The following is a 6,265-nucleotide window of genomic DNA, read 5'->3' on the forward strand; positions in this document are numbered from 1 at the left end:
AATCTGCCTACCCATTTCATAACTGTTTTTTATGTTTACTTTTGTTTTAATTTTCTTTATCTTAACTCGATTCCAAACGTCAGACATTCCTCCGTGTCCAATAGTAAGATGGTGGTGTTCCTCTAATCAGCAGGTAAAATGACGATGTCATTGTCTACTCTCAAGTCTCACAGAGCCTTTCTTTCTGTTGAGCTGATGGTAAACTTTCTTGGTGGAGCTCGTGCTAAAATTCGGCAGGCGTTCCTCCTAATCTCAGCTGCAACATCACTGGGAACTTCAAAGGTGCCTGCACTATGAGACCTGGGGGCTTACTGTGGTGTTGAAGCATAGTTCAAACCATTCTTGAGCACTGAAACGGCCGCGTCGTTCAGGATACTATCAGTGACATTAAACATGGAACGTAAACTTAGTGCATTCCCTTCTTGTGTTTTTTTGCCACAAGACGAGTGTGCTTTGGCATTTGGCGAACCTTGGCTTGTTGTTTTGCCCAATCAGCTAGCCCCCAGGTGGCACTATCTACCCAATCTCAGGATATAGCTGAGAGTTTCGAAGAGATCTTCAGATGCACTGACTGTAATTTCGTGGACACCATGTGCAGTTCCTGTCGTCCAGCTACAGCCGTCGGATCCAGAAACAAAGCGCCAGTCAGCTCAATAGAAGCACACAGATTCACCGCCACCAAAAAAATTTCGGGTAACCGCCAGTGCTGAAAAAATGATGGTGTCCATGTTCTGGGACAGCGAGGGCGTAATCCTTACCCATTGCGTTCCAAAGGGCACTACGGTAACAGGTGCATCCTACGAAAATGTTTTGAAGAACAAATTCCTTCCTGCACTGCAACAAAAACGTCCGGGAAGTGCTGCGCGTGTGCTGTTTCACCAAGACAACGCAGCCGCACATCGAGCTAACGTTACGCAACAGTTTCTTCGTGATAACAACTTTGAAGTGATTCCTCATGCTCCCTACTCACCTGACCTGGTTCCTAGTGACTTTTGGCTTTTTCCAACTATGAAAGACACTCTCCGTGGCCGCACATTCACCAGCCGTGCTGCTATTGCCTCAGCGATTTTCCAGTGGTCAAAACAGACTCCTAAAGAAGCCTTCGCCGCTGCCATGGAATCATGGCGTCAGCGTTGTGAAAAATGTGTACGTCTGCAGGGCGATTACGTCGAGAAGTAACGCCAGTTTAATCGATTTCGGGTGAGTAGTTACTTAGAAAAAAAATCGGAGGCCTTAGAACTTGAATGCACCTCCTATTATGCTCTTCGGTGCATAGAGCACGTGTGGTCTCAGATGCCGACAGTCTGCCTGGTGAGCTACGACACCTAAGAACGGTATTCCAAAAAAATCTATTGAGGTAGACAGAAGCGCCATGCATTACATTCTAAGCAAACTCAAAGAAGGGATGTAAATAAAGATGAAGAGGTATCCTTTGGAACGGCGTTCTTGCCCTGATTTGGTGGCACGTCTTCAGAATAGAAAGAATCCTCAACAGACACGACGTCAAGGGTGTTTCTCGGCCAGCAGCAAAATTGAGGAATTTATTGTGCTTAGTTAGAGACAACCTTGGCCTTAGGAAATGTGGCGTGTATAAAATTCCATGCCAATGTGGGAAATCTTATATTGGGCAGACATGCCGAATTATGCAACAACGTTGCATCGAACACTGTCATCATACACACCTGGGGCAACCTGATAAATCAGGGGTGGCGGAGCATTTCCTGGACACAAGGCATCACATGTTTTAGAAAAGACTGAAATTTTATCTCCAGCGTCATCTTTATGGAACTGCATTGTTAAGTAGGCCATACATATCCAAAAAGCAGACAGTCTTATCAACAGGGATGCAGGTTTTCAGTTAAGCGCTGCCCGGAATCCAGCTCTGGCTGCCATTAAATCAAAACAAGGAAAACAAGAACTTTTGATTCATGACTCGACGCTATGCACTGCTGAGATTTAATTCAGCTCTAAACGACGGGAGTGTCTGGCAGCACAGTCTTCGCCTACAGCTCACTCACAGAAGGCCCTTCTGTGGCTCCCATTACAGGACACTAGGGACGGCGCTTTCATCCAACTGCCAGCAACTTCCATGTACTCGTATTGCATGCTCCTCGCTTGATAAATTTCGACACCGCCGCACGACTGACATCAGTAGCGTCTTGCAGCATTGACAGCGACAACTATCACTAATTGAGGATGTAGAGCAGTTGTAACGATGAAATATTGTGGAGTCTACACAGTACGACCTGGCGGCAAAACTGAAAAGTGCATTTGCAACAGATTTGTCAGGAAATCCTGAGAAGAAACACAAAATATGTATTGTATGTAGTTTATGTGTCTGCTATGTTTTTATGTTCCTGCTTAAGAGTAATAAGTTTTTTGTTGCCTACCTCATGTTTATGTTCATATATTCCTATTCAAGAGTCTTACATAAGAAAATTAAATTGTATCTCATACTCCTTCCACAATTTAAAAAAATGTATTGTATTAATTTATGTGTTTCCATTCTTGCATGTGGAAAAAATCACTTTTAGGGGCTCTGAGAAAGTTTGAAACGTATTCTGGTGCAACCAAAGGCAAAAGCATGAATCGATACTACTAACAGTGCAAAATTTCCAGTAAATAAAGAAGCATTGTAGGGCAAATGGTGCCAGTGGCGCTTCCTAGCGTGTATACTTGCTCAGTAAAATTGTAAATCTAGCACCCGGTAACATCGAACACTTTAGTCAAGGGGAATCATAAAAAATGAGACATTTGAGCGTTCCCAAAAACTTTTAGGACAGCAGGAGATTTTTGGAAAAAAATGGGACTATCCTGAGAAAAATGAGACGAATGGTCACTTTATTCTGGTATCATTTGTCATTAAGGAGGAAGATATTCGTTGCATAGAACTGTGTGTCAGGAGTGATGTGAGGTGTCCAATCTAGAAACTTTTGTAGTAAGACCATCAACCATTAATTACACTCTCTATCTAGACTGGCACTAATAACTTCATGGGGTAGTTTTGGACCCCAAAACAAAAACTTTCCGAAACTTCTTTTCTTCTATATGTCTCTAAACCGGTAGCAGTCAGCTTGGTTCCTATAGGCCACTAATGGACATTCCAGCTTTGATGGTAGGCAGTGGGTGGTATGATTATTAAAAACATCTTCATTAGGTTTGTGCGGGGTGACACAGAATAAAGGGAATGTTTGAAATGATTAGTGGCAGCCATGGGCAAGTGGCAGCACTGCAGGTTCGTGACAGGTATCGAGTAAAAAGTCCGCCATTTCACTAATCATGTATCAGTGGAACGGACTATAGCGTGCGTTACCCATAAAAATGTTTTATAAAAACAATGATACTTTGGTAGCGGTGCAGAGGGAGTTTCGAAGTTTTTATAATTTAGGAGGTCATGATGCCGTTCTGTTGAAACACGTGATAAAATGTTGGATTAATAACTTTGAAGAGACTGGATCTGCTCTCAAGAAGAAACCAACTGGACGACCAAGAAGTGTACATTCTCCAGCAAACACTGATGTATGCGAGTCTGTCTTACTGAGACCACGACGGTCAACTCGTAAGCAAGCAGCAGTGATTGGAATGTCCCGTGAGAGTGTTCGCAGAATTCTTCATCTTGATTTATAACTTCATCTGTACAAACTAGAGATTGTGCAACAACTGAAGGGTCGGGGTGGCCGAGCGGTTCTAGGCGCTACAGTCTGGAACCGCGTGACAGCTACGGTCGCAGGTTCGAATCCTGCTTCTGGCATGGATGTGTGTGATGTCCTTAGGTTAGTTAGGCTTAAGTAGTTCTAGGTCCTAGGGGACTAATGACCTCAGAAGTTAAGTCCCATAGAACTCAGAGCCATTTGAACAACTGAAGGACAACAGTTACGTTAGAATTAGGATTCTGTCAACAAATGATAACAAAAATAAACAATAATGGACACAACAAGAAGAACTGCACCACAAGATGATTAATAACGATGAATTTCTAAACAAATTATGGATGTCAGATGAGGCACATTTCCATCTCACAGGTTATGTGAATAAACAGAGCTACCGTTACTGGGCAAACACAAATCCTAATGACGTTCATGAGCGCACTTTACACGCTAGTTAAGTGATAGTATGGTGTGGTGCGTCATCACATAGGATTTGTCGGACCGTATATTTCGCATATGAACAGGGAAACACAATAATTGTCAATGCCGATCGTCACGTGGAGATGTTACGAACCTTCGTTACATCTGCATTGAACAACTTTCCAAACGTTGAAGAAGCCTGGTTTCAACAGGACGGAGCATCACACACTGCTCGGCGATCAATGGCATGTGTGTGAGAATTGTTTGGCAATCATGTGATCTCACGATTCGGTAACATTACCTGGCCCCCTAGATCACCAGATTTATTCGTTTGTGATTTTTTCTTGTGGGGCTACCTCAAGAGCAAATTTGACACGACTCGACCAAGAACCCTGGATGAGTTAAAACGGAGGAGAATTTGGGAAGCAATGCACAGTATTCCAGCTGAGATATTGCAGTGGCCAATGAGGAATCTCAACAGCAGATTTCACGAATGTATTCGTGAGGAGGACGCCATCTAAAGGAAATAATTTAAAAAAAATGATAAATGCCATCTTTGTTTTGTAAATGCCAAAGTTGTAAGGTTTCAATTACTATTAAGGCAATCTTCTTTCCTTCATCACTTCTAGTTTTATTGGATTGTGGAAATGTTCCCGTTTTTCTGTGTCACCCTGTATAAAATTTTGACAATGTATTTGATAAGTAATTATTGTTAGATGCTTTAATTTCTGTTGCTCAGCTTAAAAAATTATAAAGTAAAGTTAGTTCCCTATTTTTTAAATGACTGTTACTGTGGAACTGTGGGAGATTACAAAATTTTACTACAAATGGAGATGCAACAGTGGGTGACAGGTAAAAGAGGTTAAAAATCCCTGCTCTAAACTGTTGTTACAGAATCAATGAATGAAAAGCTTTTATTTATGAAAAACGAAGTTTTCTTTAAAAAAGGAAACTTAATCTTACCAACAATTAAGGCTCTTACATTAACATTTGCGCCTTTAGAGTTTTTGGAATTAACTTAAAAACAAAGAAAATCTATTACAGCAATGTTCAGAAACATCATTTGAGATCAAATAGTGATCGATTGAGTAAACTATAAAGAAAAATAAAGAAAGACTTTCAATAAAAAAAATGACAGTAGGTATATGAATGGATCAACTAAGCACTTATTTTCGTACATTTTTGTCGATGAAATGCATTTTGCGCAGGCTTTTGACTCTTGGAAAATGTTTTTTTGTCGTTTTTGCGCATTTAAGGCGTGGTCATCGAGATATCTTTGAGTATTTTGACTGACTCGAGCCCACGTGGACTTGCACTGCAGACTCGTCGATCTTGCTATCATTTTCAAAATTTTTGCAGTCTGCGAAGGCCTAGACAAATTTCTGGAATTCATTTTTCTCTCTTTGATATTTGCTTTGATCAATGCCATGCCACGTTGTTCTGTAAAACATCGATGCACCATCTTGTTACTCTTCTTTAGAAAGGTTTTCTCCTTAAAAAGAGCCAGACTGTCTTGCTATTTCTTGGTTTTCTTCAGGAACATTCTCTTCTTCTGCCTCTTCACCGTCCTCTATTTCACTGTTAGTTTCATGATTTGATATTTCCAGTTCATTGACACTAAACACAGCTGCATCAAAAATAGAATCTGGTGTATCCAATGAGTCAGCAGTATTCACTAGCTAATAATAACTCCAAAATTTAATCATCGTTCGCATGTCGCTTCATTCTGTCGAAAACAATTTTAATTACAAACAAGAACAGTAACATTTATAACTTCATGGGGCAGATTTCGACCCCAACTGGCATGTACATACGGAAATAATGGTCGCTAATTAGCAAGCACCTGCACAGTACAAAATCACAGCCAATACTAAGGTTATATAGAAGTGGAGTGACAATTTTGAAATAGACACAGTGTTGTAAACAAAAGAGTGACGCATGAGATAATCAATTACGTCGTGAATCAGTATCACACTTTTGTTTTGGTCGCTGTATTTTTATTGTTGCTCTTGATTACTTCTTTTGCTTTAGCAACATTTTTACACTCCTGGAAATTGAAATAAGAACACCGTGAATTCATTGTCCCAGGAGGGGAAACTTTATTGACACATTCCTGGGGTCAGATACATCACATGATCACACTGACAGAACCACAGGCACATAGACACAGACAACAGAGCATGCACAATGTCGGCACT

This window comes from Schistocerca cancellata, chromosome 3 (assembly GCF_023864275.1).
Source record: "Schistocerca cancellata isolate TAMUIC-IGC-003103 chromosome 3, iqSchCanc2.1, whole genome shotgun sequence".
In the NCBI taxonomy this organism is placed as follows: Eukaryota; Metazoa; Arthropoda; class Insecta; order Orthoptera; family Acrididae; genus Schistocerca; species Schistocerca cancellata.